The 23,704-nt window shown below is 38.5% G+C and overlaps 1 long non-coding RNA gene across 1 annotated transcript in view; it reads left to right on the top strand.

Moving 5' to 3' along the window:
* LOC123458515 overlaps window positions 1–23,704 on the top strand; it is a 42,076-nt gene that overhangs the window by 10,174 nt on the left and 8,198 nt on the right. The gene's annotated exons all lie outside the window — the stretch shown is intronic.

Genomic DNA, 23,704 nt, shown 5'->3' with positions numbered 1-23,704 from the left:
GACTCATGTTCGACTCCCCATGTAAGCTAGATGCACAGTGACATAGCACGCAAGGTAGCACCTGCGCACAGTGGAGCACATACATCTGGAGTTTGATTGCAGTGGCTGGAGGCCCTAGTGTGACAACTCTCTCTCCCTCTCTCTTCCTCTCTCCAACTCTTGCATAAAAAAGGCAGTCTGTTGGGCTTGCCTCAAAAACAAAACAAAACATAACAAAAACAAAAACAAAAATAAAAACAAAACCAAAAAACCCAAAAAACAAAACCTACTACATTCATTTTACCTCCATATCCCATAGACAAATGACCATCTTAATCTGCAAATAATATTCAGTCCAGTGTTAAAGGTCTCCATAAGCTTTACCAACTTTGATGTTGTTCACACAACCCAGGTCTCATCTGAGATTCAAGACTGTCTCTGTAAGTCCTGTGCAATCAAGACAAGTTACATATGTCCAACACAATGGCACAGAGAAAATATTTTCATTGCAAACAGGCTATTGTAAAGCAAAGTCACTAACCTGTAGGAAAACATCAGACATTTGTAGCTCAAGTCCAATATTCATAACCAGTGTATGACAGTCTCTGGAATTTCTAGTTCTTCTCCAGCTGGGCTGAGTATACAGAGGAAATCTTTCATTCTGAGCCACCAACTCTCCATGATAGGTACTGCACACTCCTGGTATATCCAAAACATCCTTGGGTCTCTACTACAAACCATGGTCCATCTTCACAGTTCCATGCAATGGCCTTTTTATACATCAATACAGGGACATTTCCCTACTTCATATGCCACACTGGAGAAGAAGCTCCTGATTCAACTTCAGACAATGGCCTCACTACCCTCTACACAAGTGCTTTACAATGCTGCATTTCAGTAGTGACTCCTCAAACTAAGTGCACTTAATGACCCATTTTCATGCATTCCTCATGTTTCTACAACTATCACCAGGTATTCAGTGGAAGCACTAATTTGTTAATCTGTAGAGAAAGTAAATCTTGACCTTGAGCAGGATTCTGCTTTCAAGTCATCTCCTTTCAAATGAATTTGTATTTCTACTCATTCAACCTTTCCTGGGTGAATGTCACCTTCTTGGGTGGACTTACTTTGTTTCAGTGTAAAATGTATTATACTCAATAGTGGTAATTTGTTTAAAAATCACAGTTTTAGTAACCTGAAGCCAGTGTCTGTGCCAGTAACTTTAAATTTGCTTGAGTTTTTCCTGTGATAAACTGTACATTGCTCATCTTTCTGTTCTGTATCTTCTGCCAAGCACAACAGTCCATTACTTTTTTCAATTTTCAATTTTTTTTTGTTTATTTTTACTTATTTGAGAGCTCCAGAGAGAGAGAGAGAAAGAGGCAGATAGAGAGAGAGAGAATGGGCATGCCAGGGCCTCCAGCCACTGCAAACCGAACTCCAGATGCATGCGTCCCCTTGTGCATCTGGCTAATGTGGGTCCTGGAGAATCGAGCCTTGAACCGGGGTCCTCAGCCTTCACAGGCAAGTGCTTAACTGCTAAGCCATCTCTCCAGTGACTTTTTAAAATTTTATTTATTTATTTGCAAGGAGAGAGACAGAGAAAGAGAGAGAAGAGAGACAAACAGGGAGAGAGTGGGCACACCAGGGCCTCTAGCTACCTTAAACAAACTCCAGATGCATGTACCCCTTGTGTATCTGGCTTATGGGGGTACTGGTGAATTGAACCTGGGTCCTTTAGCTTCATAGGCAAACACCTTAACTGCTATTCCATTTCTCCAGCCCAGTCCATTACTTTTAAATTCAACCTTGCTCATATTCTTAGGGCTTGGGCAGAAGAACACAGCCAGCCCACATGCAGTAGCTCATCCCAACAAAGTTCTCTGCTTCCCCTTGGAAAGTTCATAAGCCAAGCCTTCTAAGTCTACAATTCTCGCTGCATTTAGCTTCTTACAACTCTCATAAGAATAGTCCATAAAATGTGGCTTACTGCTCTGTAAGTCTCCTGCAGTCCAAGTACCAAGACCATCCATATTCCTCTAGCACACAAGTTCCAAAAGATCAAAATCCATATAGCCAAAATTTGTCTCAGAAACTATCCCTATCTTCTGGTCCCAAATTAGTTGTTGCAGTCAACTGAACTTTGCTGGGACAAATACCCTAACAGAAGCAGTTTGGGGGAGGAACAAATTTATTTCAGGATTTCATATCCAGGAGAAGTTCCATCAGTGGAAGAAGAAGCCGGTTCCCTTTCATAGATCCAAGCAGAAAGAAATTGCTGACATTCAGCTCCACAAACATGAACATCCAGAACCAAAACTGCTCTCCACAAACCTTTGTGCTGCAGTGAAGATCAGCTCCTAAACGTACGTTAGGGTTGGACTCAGATCCATGCCCAGTGGCATGGTGTCCCCAGCAGGAGTCTGCCTGCTAGAGATTGAGTAGAAAGTTTAGTAAAAAAATGAGGTAGTATATGAGTCCAAACATTCAAACTACCACAGTTGGGTAAATGTTTTCTCTAGTAGGTTCTTTAAGAAGGTTTAACCCAGCTGGGCATAGTGGTGGACACTTTTAATCCCAGCACTATAAAGGTAGAGGTCAGAGGACATCCATGAGTTTGAGGCCAGGTTGAGACTACATAATGAATTTCAGGTCAGCTTGGGCTATAGTGAGACCCTACCTCAAAAAAAAGAGAGACTATTGCCTGCATTGTTCACTTTACAGATCGTTTTAGAGCTGCAGCATTGTGGGTAGATGGAAATCCAGGCCCATACTTATAACCATGAGTCACTTCTGCATACTTCTTCACCCTTCTGGGACTTTCTATACTGAAAAGCTTGTGAAGATCAAACTTTCTTTGGTAGATAGCTTAGACTTCAATTTTACCTCCATATTCAAAACATGTTTTCCTTATCCTTGAAGCTGCATAAGTTTATCAGTGTAGGTTTCAAAGTTCACATTCTGGTTGTTTTACATGATTGATAGCAATATTTACTTGCACTGTATGTATACTTCTTTAGTGTATATACTTTAAGGAGAAATGTATATGCATAAATTATCATATAAATATATGTAGCAATTACATATGTATGTAAATTACATATGTATATAAATTTTATTGATATCTATTACCTCCCCAAAAGATGAATTGGAAGTCTAAGCTTCCAGTATATCACAAGATGACTTAATTGGAAATAGGATCACTAAAATGAGGTCATAATGGAGGTGAGTGGTTCCATAATTAATATGACAGACATCCTTATAAGAAGTTGATCACATGAAACAGAAACACATGAGAGGAGCGCTGTGCAACAAGTGAAGAGAACGCAGTGATGCTCCTGTAAGCCAAGGAGTCCCACACACGGCCAGCATGACCAGGAGCTGGAAAAGACAAGAAATAACTCATGACCCTGCTGAGAACTTGATGCTGAGCTCTATCTACTTGAAGAATGACAAAAAAACCCTCTTTTGCTGATCATCACTCAGATTGCATTTCATCACTGTATCAGCTCCCCCCGCCCCCAGGAAATTAACACAATCACCATCTTTGCTTAACTTTTATTTTCATCATTTCCATTTTATTTTCTCTTCATAAGGATTATTTTCTGTTGTATGTAAAGAAGCGTTTTTAAAAATACATACATATTTTTAATTATATATAAGAATGACATACTCATGTATCAAAACAATTTATAAATTGTTTCTTGTGGTTTGGTTCCCCTTGATGTTTTAGATTCTATTTTGTTTCAGGAGGATGGCACTGAAACCTACTTCTTTCCTTCTCTTTCCTGTATCTGTAAACATTAGTACCTTGGCCTTCTAGAGTGACTCTCTTTTTCCCCCAGATGCTCTCTCTGCCATTCTTCACTGTAACTTCCCTTTGTCATTATAATGGTATTTGGGCATCAGACCTGCTTCCCATAGTCTTTATTTAGTGAGAAGCTCTTTCCTGTGAATTTGCCTATCCTGTCCTTCATTCCACCAAAGTAGACTCCCAGCCTCTTCTGAATGTGTCCATATAAGTTCCCCAAATGATCTGGTCTGTTGTCAGTAGTTTGGCACCTTTTATATATAAACTGGAGCTAATGAAGTTCTCTTCCAAGTGATGCAGTTAGAGCAACTGTCCCCTGGAGAGTAAAGGCAGGAATGTTCTTAAGTCTGCCCTTTGCAGTCTCCACTTTGCCAAAGGTCTAGTTCCCTAGGCCTGTCTTTCCATGAACAACCTGAGTCACTTCCTGGGAGGGAGGTCCTCTTTCCTAGAATTTAAATCTGATTCTGGCATTGTGATTGGTTAATCTCAGTCTCTAGTTTACACATATCAGCAGTCCTTTCGGCTCCCTTGAGCCTAAAGTGAGAGGCATCACAATGAGGTTATGAATAGACCCTTATCAGGGGGAGAGCTCTCTTGCCTACCTTCTTGAACCTCCAAGTTCTAGTAAGTCTCTTGCCTCTGCCAGGCTGAGCTGAAAGGAGGGGAGAATCCTTGTGCCCCCTCTCTGTCCTTCCGTGCCCTACACTTGGAAGAAGCTCTCTGTCTTTTCTTCATTTTCCTTCTCTTCATCAAATAAAGTCTCTCTAAACCTTACTCTCTGTTATATGGATTTTAATTCTTTAAATCCATAACACAATTCGGGGTACACTAACTTTTTTTGTGCATTGTCATATTGGTATATGGACAACAACAAATTTCTATTTCACTACAACTCTGTATGTTGAGGCTGTGAACATTTTGATTTGGGAGCCTCTGTAAGGCTTCTGTGTGGAATCTATACTATGCAGAGTGAAGTGAAGCTAAAACGCTAGGCTCCCCAAACTGCAAACTATATGTGCTCATTTCCTTGGAGGATACACAATGATTTGTTTAGTTTCTTGAAGATAGGCACCGCTGACAGTGCGGCAGATGTTTAATATTATTAAGTGAATATGTCATCTGTGGTTTGAATGTGAAATGTGTCCCAGGGGCTCATGTGTTTGAACACTTGGTCCTAAGGAAAGTGGCACTGGTTGGGAAGGTTATGAAATCTTTAGGAGGTGAAGTCTTGTTGGAACATGCCACTGGAGGAAGGGATTGAAGTTTTGCAGCTTGGTTTCCCCTTTTTGATCACCCTCTGTTTCAGGACTGCAAACACAATGGGGCTGGCTCTGTTTTCTCTCTCACTCCTTCCCCACCATGATGGATTCTACTCTCTGACACTCTATGTAGAATTCAACCTTTTTCCTTCCACAAGTTGCTTGTGGTAGGTAATGGTTTGAAGTAAGTGAGAAGTCACTGATACAGTGGCCTTTATTGGTGTTTTATCAATTCAACTTTGTGTATCATAGAACTTGTGTTACCTGCACAAATAAAGGTAAGTATGGATTAAAAGCAAGAGTTCTTATCTCACAGAGCACAAAATGATCAATTTATGAAGGTCTCTCTTACTCATGAAATCTTACTCATGAAATTCTAAGAGTAGTTATCATAGATTATTAGTCTTGCCTCCGTATGATAATTAATGCAAACATAGTATTTTTAGCAAAGAGCTTGCATGTTACTAGCACTTGGGAATTAGTATATGCTATTCAAAATAACTCAACATTAATATTAATATACTCTGTGAGTAAATTAAATGCAAGGTAATTTGGTTTATGTATGAGATTGATTTAATCCTGCCAAACCTTTCTGAAGCCCCAGGATATGTCTACTTATCAAAGGATACTAAGATGATTAAAATGCAGTTGGTTAGAAAAAAAAATACTTGCAAATTTGTTTTCTTAGCTTAGGATGGTACAAGCTGATACATTTTATTCTTGGCAATCTTGGTTCTTAAAATAATTTTACATTAACTGAAAATAATTCAATTGGAAATTTGACCTTCCACTTCAGAGATTATTACAAAGGCTCCTGCTGGGGACTCCCATGTGTTTAAAAGGAATATATAATCCAGGACATTGTCCATGTTCTACCTGGGAAATAATATTGATTTCTTTCTTCACATCTAGTTTCTAAAGACCTCATTTAATTCTTATATTGGAATTCAATGCTTATAAAGAGCACTAATGATGTAGAAAGTGAACGTTTTTATTCTACATGATCACAGAAGCAGGTTTTATGTGGGTGTTCTAGTGTGTCCATTTTTATTTCAACTTTAATTTAAGGCAATAGTTTCCAAACCTCACAAAATATCAGACTCACTTGGTAAACTTTTTAATGAACACATTCTTGATTTCTGTCATAGCTGCTGGAATGTCATTCATCTGTTGTACCTCAGTGCTGGAGAAATAGCTTAGCCATTATGGCACTTGCCTGCAAAACCAAAGAACCCAGGTTTGGTTCTCCAGGACCCATGTAAGCCAGATATACAAGGTGACTCCTGCATCTGACGTGGAATTTGTTTGCAGTGGTTGGAGGCCCTGGTGAACCCATTCTCTCTCTCAAACAAATAAAAATAATATAGTTATTAAAAAGTACCTCAGGTCATTGGTGTAATTTCAACTGGAGATGTTTCAGCTTAGTCTACACTACTCTTGGATTTAGATTAGGATGCTTGAAAGCTGTGTGAGGCAAGAGTGACAGAAGAGCAAACAGACTTTGATTTTCACAGTGTAATTTCATGGGCTAGCAGTACCTATATCACCTGGGAGCTCGTGTAGAATTCTGACTTCTCCTGTGATGTGCTTTATAAGACATGATTTTCTCATGACCCCTGAGTGATTTAAATGCATACCAAAGCATAAAGAAGCATGCCCTTGTACCCCCAAAATTTCATATATCAAGCAAAGAAGGGAGATATAAGATCAATGTAGAAAATAATGATGCTTTCATGCGATAATTCCAGGTAACATAGTGGTTGTTCTATGTACAACATAACTTTTTTTTTTTTTTTGCTTTAAATGAAAATCTAAAAGTTCTTTTCACTGTTTAGTTTGGAACTAGATTGGTTATACCAACCACCACTCTTTGCTGCCCTGTTAAGCTTTATAGTAGAGAAAGGAAGGTCTAAACTTGAGTTGTACTTTATTCTCTTATTGACAGGTGAGATTTGTAACAGCAGCAAAGAAGAGGGTGAAGATGAAAGTCTTGTCATTTTATCACAGTGGTTCACTTATTTGAAGAACAATTTAAGCTCTGAGATTGTTTCTCCTTTATTCTCTCCATGAATGCCCCAGGTGATCATTACCACAGTTTTATTTTCATCATATCCAGGCCTGTTCTAGGATATTAGTCTTCATTCACCAGACTTCAATACTTGAGGGCAATTTATGGATGTTGTTTTTTCATAGTAGTCTATACCTACCATCATGTGATTAGGGTGGGCACATGCTCTGATTTTCCCAGAATAATGACAAACAGCATCCTCTTTCACTTCAGAAATATCCTAGACAGAACTATTAGTTATATGGTCACCCTATTGGTACTAAAAATAAAACTGAGCTATGTTGAATTTTGCTCAAGGAGATCCTTCTCTGGGGGAGCCTGGTGGGAGTTCTATTCACTGGGCTTCTGCATCCCTGGAGTTCATCTGCTCCATTTTTTTTTTTTTTCTGTCTGCTATAGTTGTCTTTGATCGGTATGAAAAAGCAAATAGCCAAATGACGAGAAATGACTCTATTGGAAACAGAATGTGCTAGAAATTATTCAGCATGCTATTTTTATCATTTCACTTTATTTGAAAAATTTATGATGCTTTCATAATATAAAGCAGTTTGTATAGGACACACTATGTTTTCTGAGGAGTTTTTCTCAACTTTATTGTTATTCATTCTTATTCACCTTTCCTTTATAACCTGTCTGCCTACAGTCTACTTGCTTTCAAAGTAATTGATATTAGCATAGTGTGTATCCTTCTCTATTTTGCTCCAGCTATTTGTAAAATCAACAATATTCATTCAACAATATTCATAAACATGCATAAACCTGAAGACATTTTTGTTGGTATTGATTTTCCTCTCACCTAAACATTGTGGAAATCCATTTAAATAATTATTTTAATAGATGCAATTTCTGGTTAAGGATGTAGTATAATTTACCTAGTCATTTTTCTAAGATTTATTTTGTTGGTAGCTATTATTGCTAATATTTTCATCATATACAGTGCTATGATGTGTTATTTAGAATGGTTACTTGATGATTTTATTTTAATATTGACTAGGATTGATAAGTCAAACGTGTCTATTTGGGTAATGTGTGTCTTTTGCGGTGTGATGTAGTCTGTGTTTGTGTGGTGCAATCTCTATATGGAATGTGGTATATGTGCATACTCTGGACTGTATATGGTATGAGATATGTGTGTGATGTGCAATATGTAGTATGTACACATGTGAATACATGTTATATTGTATATATGTGTGCTTGAGGAATTACTACTTCTAACTATTCATTACATCATAAACAAGACATTTCCTCTTTTGGCATGTGACAAAAAAATCTTCGAAGAGATTAGCAGGTCCCTTATTGTCAAGTTGACTCCATTATGTTCCTTCTCAGCCAACAACACTGTTTGAAGGCTTCTGGAATGCCTGATTGATAGGTGTGAAATCCAACATAGCCTACCATCTGACCAGGAGACCCACCTTCCAGCAGAGAAAACACAGAAGTGAACACACCATTCATAAATAGATGATTTTATACAAAGGAAACATGATGGTGTTCTATTCACAAAAGCCAGGGTGCTATCAGGAGTACCCCTACTATACAATCCCCAGTGTCTATGGGGATTCATTCTTTCTGCTCCCACAAGTTTTCAAGAAGAAGAGTTGGAGATTATTTCTTAAAGGACACATTCTGGCTAAAAAGTCAAACAATGGCTTGATAAAGCATTGAGCTATGGCTACCAGGACACTTGATGTCCAGGAATCAGAAGCCGAAAGAAGTTACTGTGAAAAAGGTGATTGGACATGACCAGCAAGTGTGAAAAGACTGCTTTACCAAGAAAGAGTACATTGGGAACCATCACAAGATTCCTTTTGATATGTCTTTGCTTTTTTGTAATCATAAGTCAACAAGTACATGCAGAAATCCCAGGATGAGAAAGGCCATAATCACCAAGCACTCTGACCCTTCAGGGATGAAGGTTTTGGAGGAAAACCATGACAATCTGCTGAGGTCACAACTGTGAACCAATCAGGTTGTTCCAGTGAATCATGGATGTCAGAAGAGATGAGCATCAGTTGTCTGTGCCACAGCAGCTACAATGATGATGATTTTAGTTTGACTCACTAAGTTCTGTGTAAGAAATTTACTCACTGAAAGAGATATCCCTGGGAACCACAGAAGAGCTGTGAGGGCAAGCTAGGCTGAGGCACTGTGAGAAATCACAGCACTGTCTTTCGTGTGTGAACTTAACCCACTGTACTTTCATGCAGGCCACACTTTCCCAAGGCTATTTCTTTTCTGGGAAACTGAGTTGGCAAGGATAGCAGAGGCATACTTTGCTTCCTGACTATAGGACTTCTCATCTGTTTGATCAAGCTATTCTGTGATTTGGCCTCTCTCTCTCCCTCCCTTTCTCTCTTTCTCTCATTCGTATTCATAGGCAACTGCAGTTCTTGTCTCTGCCCTCCCCCTTTTCCCTCACAGCCATTTTCTTTGATGCATCTCTACTTCATCTAACCTTGTCTTGATGTCTACTTCTCAGAGGAACTTAACTAATCCAAATTCTAATTAAATGTATTATGTTGAGATTGTCTTAACCCTCAAAGGAAAAACTTTATTTGGAAATTGGTGTATAAAGCTCTTCTTTGAAGCTTTGTTACACAGATAATTAGATTTCACTGCAGAACTGGAGAGCATTTATTCTAGTGTAACACTCCTCACACTCTTTACTATAGATCAATGGATGCCAAAAGGGAAATAAAAAGTTCCCCCAATTAAATATATTTGGGAAATATTATTTTATTGTGAAAATTTATGATGTACATTAGTGTGATAAGTATTTGTAAGTTCTTTAATAAACAATATTTATTTTAATCTAGTAATCCCCTAAAACATGTGTTGAGTAGCTCCCTTGACATTATAGTGAGGTATTTTCAACCAACTGAAAGAATAATACCTTTTTTTTGTTTTTTGAAATGTTGGTAGCCAAATGCAGGGAAAGAACATAATTTTTAAAATTTATTTATTTATGAGATAGAGAAAGAGAATGAATGGCACGCCAGGGTCTCTACCCACTACAAATGAACTCCAGACACATGGGCCACCTTGGGCATCTGGCTTACATGGGTACTGGAGAATTAAACCTGCATTCTCAGACTTTGAAGGCAAGTGCCTTAAGTGCTAAATCATCTCTCCAGCCCCCTTTTAAATCAATTTTTAAAAAATTTATTTGGTTGAGAGAGAAAACTAGGTAGATGGAAAGAGAATGGCCACACCAGGGCTTCTAGCTGCTACAAACAAACTCTAGATACATGTACCACCATGGGCATCTATCTGGTTTATGTGGGTACTGGGGAATCAAACCTGGATATTTAGGCTTCAAAGGCAAGTGCCTTACCCACTAAGCAATCTCTCCAGCCTGAAAGAACATAATCTGAAATAATGCTTTTTATACTTCTAGTGCCTTATTCTGAAGACAGAAGAGATCATAGTATAGGATGGCTTCAAAGGTGATCATTGACCTTGCATGCTGTTGTAGCTTCATGCTGCTGGGAAGAACTTCCAAACAGGTACAGTTTTGGGAAAGAAGGGTTTTATTGAAGCTTACAGATCCAGGGGAAGTTCCATAATGGCAAAAAAGGTGGTCTCCTTTCACAGATCCGCACAGAGGGAAAAACCACCACCAGCACCACAAACAAGCACACTGAAGGAACTCTAGGCAGAGCACTGGGCATACCTTAGGGTTGAACTCAGATCCACCTTCAGTAACACCTTAAGGATGGACCCTAGGTTCCACCCACAGTGACAACTCATCCAGCCAGGTGGCTGGAAATCTAAATTACAAGCTTTAATAAACTCCTCAATCTATTGGGGGACATCCATTCAAACTACCACAGATATTGTTAACACTGTTTATAGGTCCTGGGTGAATGTCAGTCCAAGTACTGGTCTTTCAGTTTTTCTCTGTTAATTTTGAGAATATTAGTCCATTTTGTCTAATGGTAGCATAGGACACACTTGCTTCAGGGGTATGTTTTGAGAATTAGGTAAAAAAGCACAGAATAAAGCATATAACCTATCATTTTAACCCATTACTTACTGCCATAGCTCCTTATGCTTATCATCCAGTGTGATTATAAAATCAGGCTAAGTAAGATGTGAGCAACTACAAGTATCAATAGAACAATTATAACAATATAGTATAATAACAATATAATTGTGCTTTGCCTCTCATTCTTACCATTGTACAATACTCACTAGCATCAATCTGTCCTTACATGTTTTAGCCTTCACACTCCCCTCATACTTTTGTGAATTTTTTTTTTTTTTTTGAGGTATGGTTTCACTCTGGCTCAGGCTGACCTGGAATTAACTAGGTAGTCTCAGAGTGGCCTTGAACTCACAGCAATCCTCCTACCTCTGCTTCCCTAGTGCTGGGATTAAAGGTGTTCACCACCACACCTGGCACTGATTTTTTCTTTTTTAATTTGAGCATGTTCTTCCAGAAGAGCCTGGCTCTGTTGTGGCTGAAGACTTGTGTACGGTAGTGTCTATTCTCTTTAACTGGCTTCTTCAACTCCATAAGGAATCTGACAGCATTTTTTTTCAGTAACATAAAATGAAGTCTTTCTGGTTATTTTTATAGATTTGAGCCCAAACCTCTTTTTGGATCTGTGTGATTATCCCTTCCTTGAAGGTAAGGATTGGTGTCACTCAGGGAATCCCTTACTTTGGTCATTGTCCAAGTTCAAAGTGTCCTAGTACAGCATGGTGTCAGTTGGAACACATTTTCTGTTTATGTGTTCCATCTGTCAGTTTAGTGCCTTTGCCTCCTAACATGTGCTGATCACACTCTGGACCTATATGACGTGAAGTTTGAATTGTGACTGTGAACCTAACACACCTTTTTTCTTTCCCTGTTTCACAGAGAAAATATTTTGTCTTATAGATAGCCAACTCAAAATATCATCTTATTTTCCCCATAAGACAAAAACTATCCTGTCTTGATTAAAAAGAAGTACTCTGTGACTTCTCTTTGCCATACCCAAAATGCTGACACCTCCACTCTTGCCCTTTGGGGCCTTTTTCGAATCAAATGAGGGTGACTTGAAAGCCCAAAATGTCATCTCATGACAGTTGATCTAGTAACTTGCAGGTAACAAGCAGAAGGGTAATATATACCCAGAGGATTCTGCTATACAAAGGAAGGATTACCATCCCAGGCAGAACAGAGGAAGGAGGAAAAAGGTGAGAGAGTTCATCACAGTACTCAGAAGGTCAAGAATTTATAACTTGCTGTCTATTCAGCCCATCATTTTTTGACTTTCAAGACACCAGATTGTTGTTCCCTTCTGTCTGTTGACTTTTCCTTTGTCTGCTTTGTAATTATGTTCTTCTTTTTCCCCAATAACCCTTCTTGATTCTTCTTTCTTTATATGCTGCCTGAGTGAATTTTTCTGTTTCATAGTTTTCTTTTCACATTATTTATATATTTGTATCACTAGGTATGAGGTTCATGCTGTGAAATCCAGCTGAGAAATTCTTTGAGCTCATCATCTTCAAATTTGAGCATCATTTCCCCATAGATGACCCTGTTTACTTTTTTTTTTCCCTTTCTAGTTGTACCAATATTCACCCAATCACAAAAGCCAAAAATTCGAAGAATTACCTTGTACTTTTCCATCTCCATTGGAGTCCTTATGTTACATGTCAGTAACTTCCATCACTTCTAATATAATTCTCAAATCAAACCTTACTCCAGGTTAATAGTTACCTCACATTTGTCTCTCAACTGGTCTTTTCTCTAGCCTCATATTTTTTTGTAGAAAAATTTTATTATAGAAGGCAGAGCTCATGTAAAGCAGCAAGGGGTCCCCCAAAGGGAAAAGCCCTCCTGTAATAGCATACTTCTATAATATGTCATTCTTACGTTGAACAGGATTATTGTCTTGAAATGCAAATCCTATCATGCCCACTTGCTTTGTGCAAAATTACTAAAAACTTGCCTAACATACAAGAGCTTTGGTGGCCTGCTTTTGCTTACATATTGAGCTTCTTTGATTTTCTTCTCTGCTCTTAAAAATCCATGCCAAACCAGTGATAATTAATTAGCTCAGGTCATGCTTGCTCCCCACAAGTAGCTATTTCATCTGATTCATTGAATGTATCTGTTTATTTTTCAAAACATTAATATTATCTCTCTTTTAAGTCTTGCTTAAAACCCAGCTAAAATGCATCACTCCTTCCTTTGGCTATCATCCTAATTTAAATTTACATCTAGCATTGACAGGGATTAGGAGCAATGTAGCTTTTTTTTTCTGGTAGGTAGTCATCTAGGGATTGGTTCACAGAAATATAGATGCCACCTTGCCTGTCCTGACAGGACTAGAACTCACATCTTATTCAGTCTTATCCAAAGTAAATGCAAGCAACGACCTCTTAATCCCTCCTCAGCAACACCAACAGCAATAGCTTTCAGTTTCTTCCTCAGATTTGTCAGTTTAGTCCCTGTGGGTGGATCTTTCTAAGTCAGTGGTTCTCCTGTTCCTACCAGCCAATGAGGTTCCTCCCTACACACCTAAACCTACTGATGAGGCTCATTCTACTTGGATGTATGGTTCATATAATTGGTCCTGAAATCCATATGTGCGCCCCTTCTCCTCTCCTTTTCCAACTCCTGCAGATGCTTCTGAGAGCCCATTCTCTAGCTTGATGGAAATTCTTCACTGTCCACTTCCTCTTTACTTCTAGCAATGCTGAGAGTGGGGTGAATTTTTTCTGTTGTCCTGTTTTCATGCTTTCCTTAAAAAAAATTCTCATAACTTACCTTTCTCTGTGTCCATAGTTTTCATTCTTTGATAACTTGGAAAGGGACTCAGAGTTGGGGTTCACTAGTCACCTGGGGGTCTCCTGCGTCTTTATGGAAATGTAAACCCTCCCAGGAGATCTGCATCACCAGCTCCATCATAGATGGCTTGGACACCAACACTCTTTGATTAAAAACAAAAAAGTGCATCAAAGTGATTATTTTGAGTGCTGATGTATTTTAGTTGTATGTAATCTGATATTCTTGCTGAAAAAATTGTGTTTCATTATTTCATATTCACAGTGTAAACACAAGAAGTCTGTTGTGGGATATGACTATGGGAAATTAATTAATGCAGCTTAGAGACAAATGCTATTCATAGGAATATATTTTCTACCATTAATAAAAGATCAAAACCAGCAGAGAATTGTATTTAGATTAGACATTCAATGATGGCAGTGGGTGTTTACCTATTATCAAATGATAGTAGTTCCAGAAGGATATAAGAATATCCTGCTAATTCTAGTTTATGATTTGTTAGCATATGCAATTTGATTAAGGAATTATAAAATGATTACTATTTTGTTAGTTTTTTTTTCTACACTTGCCTATTCAACATATCTGGGAGTTAAAAATTGGCTTATAAAACAAATTATTTTATAGTTTTGAAACAAATTCCAAAAAGAAAAGGAACAACTTCTTTTGCTTGTAAGAAAGGTAAAGCTCACAGCTCATTTAGAAGTACTATATAGAATTTTATAGTTAGGCAGAAGTGCACATAAGGAAGGGACTTTAATATAACCGAAAATAGTGAGTACCTTGTCTTTACTCTGGAAATATTTTATGTTGATGATATCTTATATTATATACATATATGTATATATGTATGTATCAATAAAAAAATAAATTAGTGATTGAATGGATAAAGGAGAGCTAAGCTTTGCATGTTTTCTATGTGTTAAACCAGATTTACTCTGAATTTCTAGGACTATATTAATTTATAATATTCTATTAAAATACCACAGCACTTTGGCACAACTTCCATTTATTTCAGTCAATTAACCATTGCCCCCTTTTTGATGGTTAAATGCTGAGGATATATAAAGAAATAAATAAGAGTATGTGCCTATTCTCAAGGGATTCATGCTCTGTGAAGGAGACTCAAGTGTATGCACATAAAAAAAACAGTGTGACCAGAGCCATGCACATGAGTAAAGAGTAGCGAGAACATAGCTGGTTAATGCTTGGTGTTATGTGAGGGAAAAATGGGATGGAACCTTGGGGAATATCACTCAGATGACAGATAACACAGCTCCCATGAATTTGAAGTGAAATACTGAGTATGCTTATGTTCATATAAAGTTAATTGTCAAATTCAAATCTTAACTCTTATAACTATTGTCTAAAAAGTCATGTTCCTCAACTTTCAATGCCACTATTTACCCCGAGAGTGTCTCTCAAAGGACTATGTATGCAAAGGTTGATCCCCAACTTGGCTGTTGGGAGGTGGAGGGACCTTTAAGAAGTGGGGTTAGCAGTCAGTCTTTAGGTCATTGAGAGTATGCATTTGAAGGAAATAGTGGGAGTCAGCTTCCCGTTTTTCCTTTTTTGCCCCCTGGCTGTGAGGTGAACATCTCAGACAAGTGCTCTCACCTGGTATGCTGTCTCACCCAAAACAAAGTCAGTCAGTCACAAAGTGGGACTTGCACAGCAGTGAGCCACAATAAACCTTTTCTCTTTATAAGTTGATTATCTCCGGTATGTGTCACAGTGACAGAAAGCTGCTTGACACATTCAAACACAGAGAAAGAAAACCTCGTAATTTCAGGTGACAAATGACATCTGGTACTTTTCTTATTGGTTTTGGAATCCTCTCTGCCTCTTTTCCTGGGGCTCCAGAAATGCTGCTTGTGATGACAGATGTTATAAATCACCTGCTACAGAACTTGCCGTGTTTTTGATGAAATGCTCCCAACTGAGATTCTTTTTCTTAAATTTTTTTTGTTCATTTTTATTTATTTATTTGAGAGTGACAGAGAGAGAGAGAGAGAGAGAGAGAGAGAGAGAGAGGCAGATAGAGAGAGAATGGGTGCACCAGGGCCTCCAGCCACTGCAAACTAACTCCAGATGCATGCGCCCCCTTATGCATCTGGCTTATGTGAGTCCTGGGGAATCGAGCCTCGAACTGGGCCCCTTAGGTTTCACAGGCAAGCGCTTAACCACTAAGCCATCTCTCCAGCCCCCAACTGAGATTCTTGTTAACAGTACTTGTACTTCATTATTTTAAAATTCCTTTTAAACTATATCAGAATTTTTCACTTTGAAGCTTGACATATTTCACACATACATCCCTTCATTCATTTCTACCTGCCACACATCAGCGTAGCTGTTGAATACAAGCAACATATGGTAGATCTAGATGTTTTTCCTTTGTTGGGAGTTGGAAGAAAACAGGCAAAGGCCACACATTTTTCCTAAGGAAATCTTCTTGCTCAAGTGCAAAAATGAGGCTACAAAATAGATTATTGTTACTATTACCAGAAGTACACAGATTAATTTAAACACATATGGGACTGAGGTGGAAGTAGGATGAATGTGTTCAGTGAATAGGGATAAGGGAATACATCATTACTGTCTGTGGGGAAACAAAGGCAGACTAAGTACTATGTGACCTAACTTAATGATAGAATTTATAGATCAGGATCCTAAAACATGATCCTCTTTGTGTCCCTACTTAAAAAATTGCTTACCAATAAAAGGCAATGTACTTGAAAATTCACAAGGAACTGGTTATTTTTCAAAGCCACTGAACTCTAACAACAGTTTATAGACTATTTCTTCCTGGTGACACTGTGAGCATGTTCTATTTCTCTTGGGGTGTTTTTTGTATTTTAATTAGATAACATTTCAAGGTGGATAAATGTGTCAACTTTACCAATTGTGCAGATAGTAATTTAATAGTAACTGTGAGGACAGAAGACCACTTGAGACCTGGGAGCTTAATGCCTGTTAGGACAGTGTCCCTGCCATTGACTTACTCTTCTCTGACAAGAGGACTCTTAATGAAGGAGCAGCGAAGCAGCACTGCAGAGTCACAAGGGCTAGGGAAGCCATGCAGACACTGTCCTTCCATGTGACAACACAGTGAGAGCTGTAGAATGGAGAGTGGCCATCAAACACTCATCATTATGTGAGAGGTTTTATCCAAATGAACAAAGGAGAAGAAATGATGGTAGGGGCTCAGTTGTTCTGAGTGATGACTGTGACCACTTCTTAACATCATACTGTTCTCTCAAACAGCCAGTTTGTGTGTAGCGTGGAGAATCTGACCAGTCCACCTGGAAGGGACACATCTTAGAGGTCACATTCTCTTTTCTCTTAGAGTTTCACAGGTTTCTCAGGGACCTCCAAAAGAAAAGGTGGTTTTGTTTGAAGTAATCAATGATTTTACTGGCAGCTTTATCTCCTTTCAGAAACATACTCTACTCACTGGAAAACCGTGGTTTGTATGAGATGGTAAGTGGAGTGTCACAGCAGGTGACAGGCCTCCTTGGAAAATGAAGTAGAGGTGCTGGTGATTGTGGTGGAGGATAAAAGTCCAGTGAAGGCTGAGGACTCAGAAAAGTGGCACTGGTGCTTCAGAGCAGCAGCCATTTGTCCTAGATGCTCTCGGCAGCTTCCCTGGACACTGCATGGCATTTGCCAGAACTCAGGGACAACTGAGTTGCGTCCAGGGTACTTGTTCACTGAAGTGCCAGAACTACAGCAGTGAGTTCCACAAGACTGATTTTCACAGCGCTTGCTGATGGTCTGGTGCTCTCATGCCATACCCAAAATTGCTTTTTCCATTGAGGTCTTTGATCCATTTTAATTTAATTTTAAAAATATTTATATTTGGGCTGGAGAGATGGCTTAGTGGTTAAGCGCTTGCCTGTGAAGCCTAAGGACCCCGGTTCAAGGCTCGGTTCCCCAGGTCCCACGTTAGCCAGATGCACAAGGGGGCTCACGTGTCTGGAGTTCGTTTGCAGTGGCTGGAAGCCCTGGCGCGCCCATTCTCTCTCTCTCCCTCTATCTGTCTTTCTCCCTGTGTCTGTCGCTCTCAAATAAATAAATAAAAAATGAACAAAAAAATATTAAATATATTTATATTTTATTTATTTATTTGAGAGAGAATGACAGAGACAGAGAGACACAGAGAGAATGGGCATGCCAGGGCCTTCAGCCATGGCAAAGAAACTCCAGATTCTTGTGCCACCTTGTCCATCTGGCTTTACATGGGTGCTGGGAAATCGAACCTGGGTCATTTGGCTTTGTAGGCAAATGCCTTAACCACTAAGCCATCTCTGTAGCCCTAAGCTAATTTTTATAAAGGGTGTAAAGTCATTGTTTAGACTTCTTTTTAAAAGTATTTTTAAAGTTTTTTAGTTTAGTTTTTATTTATTTATTTGAGATCGACAGATAGAAACAGAAAGTGGGAGAGAGAGAGAGAGAGAGAGAGAGAGAGAGAGAGAGAGAGAGAGAGAGAGGGAGAGAGAGAGAGAGAGGGAGAGAGCATGTGCACTCCAGGGCTTCCAGCCACTGCAAACGAACTCCATATGCATACGACCCCTTGTGCATCTGGCTAACATAGGTCCTGGGGAATTAAGCCTCAAACCGGGGTCCTTAGGCTTCACAGGTAAGCGCTAACCACTAGACAATCTCTCCAGCCGGAGACTTTTTTCTCTTTTTAACATAAGGATGTGCAAAAGCTGTAGCATTGTCAGTCAGTGGCTTACATTTTACCTTTACCAAAGATCATTCAGCAATGCCTGTGTGATTTTGTCTTAGGGTTTTCATTTCATCCCATTGATCATTTTCCTCTCCTTCGCCAGTACCACAAGGCCTAACCAATGCTACGTTACAGTAAATGAAAGTTGGAGGTTGTTCATCTCTAAATTTGTTCTTTCATGTTTATTGTTTTGTGTTGTATTGACTGGTATGGCATTTTGCCTTTCCACATCAGTTATAAACTTGATTTTCACTCTTCACCAGATAACATAGTAGGGTATTGATTGCAATTATGTTAAATTTATAGAAAGTAGAAAAAATAGCTTCTTAGAAAAATGAAAAATTAAAGTCTATGAAAATAGAATGTCTATTTTTCTTTTGCAAAAAATTTAAATTTATTTTCAAGGACAGAGGGGGAGAAAGATACAGAGAGAAGGAGAAAGAAGCATATGAGTGGGTGCACCATGGATTGTCATGCACATAAACTCTAGATATATGTGCCACTTTGTGTATCTGGCTTTATGTGGGTATTTGGAATCAAACCCAGGAAATAAGGCTTTTCAGGAAAGCACCTTTAGCCACTGAGCCATATCTTCAGCCCATAGCATATCTTGTCATTTAAGATTTTATTTGATTTCGTCACTAGAGTTCTGAAATTTTTCACATATAGACTATGTACAATAGGTTAGATTTACCCTTAAATACTTCAGGCATTGATATAATGTTTTGTTTGCTTTAAATTTTAAGTATCAGTAAGTGAAAATTTGAAAAAAATGCAAATTTGACTTTTTGGACATGCTTTCTTTTCTTTTAAATTTAATTTATTAGTTTTCTTATCAGCAAATACAGATAGTTTGGTACCATTGCTTAGGCTCATCCATGACCTACCCCCTCCCAATGGCCCCTCCTTGTTGATGTAAATGGGTCGTGCATTGTGGAGTTAGCCCACAGTTATTGGTGCAGTAAATGGACATGCTTTCTTAAAAGAGTTTTAGGTTTACTTCAAAATTGAGAAGTTTATTTAGAAGTTTATCATGTTCCTCTTGCCACTATACTTACAAAGCCTCCTGTATTGTCAATATACAACTCCAGAGTGGCATATTTGTTACAATTGATGAATCTAAACTGAAACATCATAATCAAGATCTATAGTTTACATTAGAGTTATTGATAAGTATTACACATTTTATAGATTTAGTAAAAATATGTAAAGACAGGTATCAATCATTTTAACATCATATAGAAGATTTTAACTACCCCCAGTATTCCTAATGCTCCATCAGTTCATCGTTCCCTTCCCCCATTTACCTTTTCCACCACATCCTGGAAAGCACTCGTTTTTGCTCCATAATTTTTCTTTGGAAGAATGTCATACATTTAGAACCATATACTACAGTGTATAGCCAAAGTACTATATCTTCTTTTTATTATATAATGTCATTATTCATTAATGTGCTTTGAACACTGTTGTTTGAAATCAATTAAGCCAATCCTGACTTCTGATTAATATTAGGACTGAGTTGTTTGAATCATATGTTCCCTACAAACTCATGTTTTTTGAATGCTTGATCCCCAGCTGGTGGCCATTTGGGAGGTGGAACCTACATGGAAGAGATGTGTTGTTGGGGTGGGGGCCGAAAGATATTATAGCTCAGTTTCCCACTTGCCATAGTTTAGATCATTCTCTCACAGCTTTCTTCTCTCTTTCTTCCTTCCTTTTTTTTTTGTTTTTTTGAGGTAAGGTCTCACTCTAGCGCAGGCTGACCTGGAACTCATTATGTTGTCTCAGGGAGGCCTCAAACTCATGGCGATCTTCCTACCTCTGCCTTCCAAGTGCTGGGATTAAAGGTGTGAGCCACCACGCCCGACCTCTCACTGCTTTATGCCAGCTGCTATGAGAAGAGTGATGCCCAGCCTCTGCTCTATCAGTGCCTATTCTTTCTCTGCCATTCATGACACTTCCCCTTGAGTCTGCAAAAAAATAAACCTATTCTCCTATCAGCTGCTTTTGACAGGTGTTTTGTCTTGGCAACTACAACAAGCATGGCTTGTTTTTCCTCTATCCATTTCATTTTTAAAAATATTTATTTATTTATTTTCGAGAGAGAGAGAGAGGGAGAATGGACACACCAGGGCATAGTGCCATTGCAAATGAACTCTAGATGCATGCACCACTTTTTGCATCCAGCTTTACCTGGGTAGCGAGGGATCAAACCTGGGTTGCTAGGATTTCCAGGCAAGTGCCTTAAAGGCTGAGCCATTTCCCCAGCCTTATCCATCTACTTTAAATCTCTATGAATTTAGACTTACAATGTTTCTTATACACAGCATATAGTTGGATCTTACTTTTGGTTCTACTCTGTTGATGGGTTGTAAAATGTGACAGGAGAAACATTCCATAATCTTGTGATTCAATCACACCCATTTTTGTGAGCCTCAGTCCCATAAAACTTCAAATGTGTTTCTTGGTATTTTTCCCATTTCTAAAGTGAGACAAAAAGTCTAGAGGGGGCCGGATTTGGCCAATTGCCTTTTATCTAGATAGATGCAACTTTGACACTGAATTTCTTTGGAAAGCAGGCCTTTATAAGGAGGTATTTCTGGGTATATTAAAAAAGTCTTTAGTTTTAAAATCATTTAAATTAATTAATTTATTTACAGGCACAGGGAAAAAGAGACGGAAAGAGAATGCACATACCAGGGCCTCTTGCCACTGCAAATGAACTCCAGATGCATGTGCCACTTGATGCATCTGGCTTTATGTGCTACTGGGGAATTGAACTCAGGTCATTAGGATTTGCAGCCTGGCACTTTAGCCACTGAGAAATCTCTCCAGGCCTGATTCAAAATTTTTTATGTCAAGAACTTGGGGGAATTAATTTTGGACAGTCACTTTGATAACTTGGTGAGGTTAGTAGAGGTAAATATTTGAAAGTGAGGGCTTCCATAACACCAGTAATCATAAGTGTCTCACACATGTTATACCATAGTCAGAATTAAGCAGTTAAAGAAAATTATTTATTACATTGGCACATATCAGCTTGTGGCTCCAGAAGCTTTTGCTCCATTACAAAGGGTAATCTTGGCTGGTTTTACATTTTCCCTCTTTCTCTCTCTCTTTCTGTCTTTTTCTCTCCTCCCACTTTCTAGTGTTGGTTTGTTCTAAGTTAGTTCTGTAATGAGTATAAGAAAAAAAATTGTTCTTCAGTTTTCCTAGCTTTTTTTCTTTTTTAAAATTGGAAAGATGGGAATGCTGACTACTAAGACCTCTGTCAGAGAGAAAACCAGAAGTTCCCCATTCTCCTTTTTATTATTTATTTATTTATTAATTTTTATTAGCATTTTCCATGATTATAAAAAAATCCCAAGTTAATTCCCTCCCTCCCCCCCACTTTCTCCTTTGAAATTCCATTCTCCACCATTCTTCTTTTTAAACACTCATCTAATCAAAGCATTTGTCTTTGCTTTGGAGTCTATTAACAACTTGAAAAACATCCCTTTGTCTGAATGTCATGCCAATCTCTCTGATTTCCATGGTTGACTTTTGTGTAATTCAACCCAGTGTGTAGTTTAGAGTGAATGCACCTGTATACTTTATTAGTAGTTATTTACATACGAAATATGTATGTCTGCTTATTTAGGAGTCCCACTTCTAGGCACAGCTCAAGAGAAGAATTAGCCCATGACTATAAAATAAATCTGCCAAGGATGTTCTTTAGTGAATTATAAGAGTTTCCTTTGATGCTGGAATTGTTAAAACAAAACCAAGTGAGGGGATTCATATGTACAGTAATGAAGTCCCCTGTCTCTCACCCAGGTGTCTTGCATCTTTTATCAGTATCAAAGTAATGGGCTTACTTTTTAAGGTAAGCTTTGAGTGTCTTTAAAGTTCTTAACACAAATAGTGTTTTTTTCATTCTTTTCAAGTATGTTCTCTAAAAAGTTGCATTTTTATTAACTATAATTGATGTTTTCTACTTTCAAAGTATGATTTTAAGATTGAATATATTAAAACATAAAGTGTGATGATCTCTTTACTGTTGTAATTATAAAACAGTATTAAATTTACTGTGAGTTTATTAAAAAAATGACGTGCATAGATAAGCACTTGAGCTAGTGAAGAAGATAGTAATGACTTATTAGTATGCAAAAGCTCTGAGATAATACAGTGCTATAAATTAACTTGTCTCCTCTCTCTGCTCATCCAGGACATACTGCATGATTCTGAGTGTGGTGGCTTGAATGTGAATGTCTCCCATAGCCTCACATATTTCTATTTATTTATTTTTTAAATTTTATTTTACATATATATTATGACAGGTTATACCTTCATCCGCTTGTCCCCAACTGCCATTACTTTGGCTTTATGGGTTTCACTGTGGAGTCACGCAGGCCTTGGTCAGTCCCTGTGGGGTAGTAAGGGGACCATGCCTCTGGGTATTCCTACCCACTCTACCACTCTTACCATCTTTCCACTCCCTCTTCCTCAATCTTCCCTGAGACAGTGTAGGCATATATGAGCAGTCTGATTTAGTGCTGAGCTCTTTTTAGCCTCTGGATATCTGCCTTCATAGGTTTTGACTAATCTTCATACCTGTTGACATCACCCTGGGGCTGGTTTTCAGGCTAGCAGTTAGAGCAGTATTCATGACATCTCTTCCTCTGCAATTTCTCCTGTTACTTGGCAGATGTGGTAGATGTGGCAAGTCTCATGGCGGGCAGTTGGCTCTCTCTTGTCTTATCAATGGATCTTGACTCTCATTTTCTTTGCCACCTGTAAAATAAAACAGATTCTCCAACCAAGTGGGAGAGTAGTTTGGGCTAAAGGGGGTATGGGAAGTTTTCTAGGAGATTTTTGGTATACCAACCCATTCTTTCCTGACCTTGGAATTCTTACTTGGTTTCCAGTACCAGATATGAGCTCCTTCCCACTGAATGGGCCTGTTGTCCAATCAGAAAAAAAGTTGGCTACCTGAAGAGGCTACATGTCACTATACCACAAGTGTGTATGTCTTGTCTGGCTGGTTGATTTCATAGTCTGCAGGGTCCCCCACTTATTTATGTTGTTGTTGACTATT

Source organism: Jaculus jaculus, chromosome 2 (assembly GCF_020740685.1).
Source record: "Jaculus jaculus isolate mJacJac1 chromosome 2, mJacJac1.mat.Y.cur, whole genome shotgun sequence".
NCBI classification, from domain to species: Eukaryota; Metazoa; Chordata; class Mammalia; order Rodentia; family Dipodidae; genus Jaculus; species Jaculus jaculus.
The sequence above is the reverse complement of the archived record's forward strand: the minus strand, read 5'-3'. Positions and strand labels throughout refer to the sequence as shown.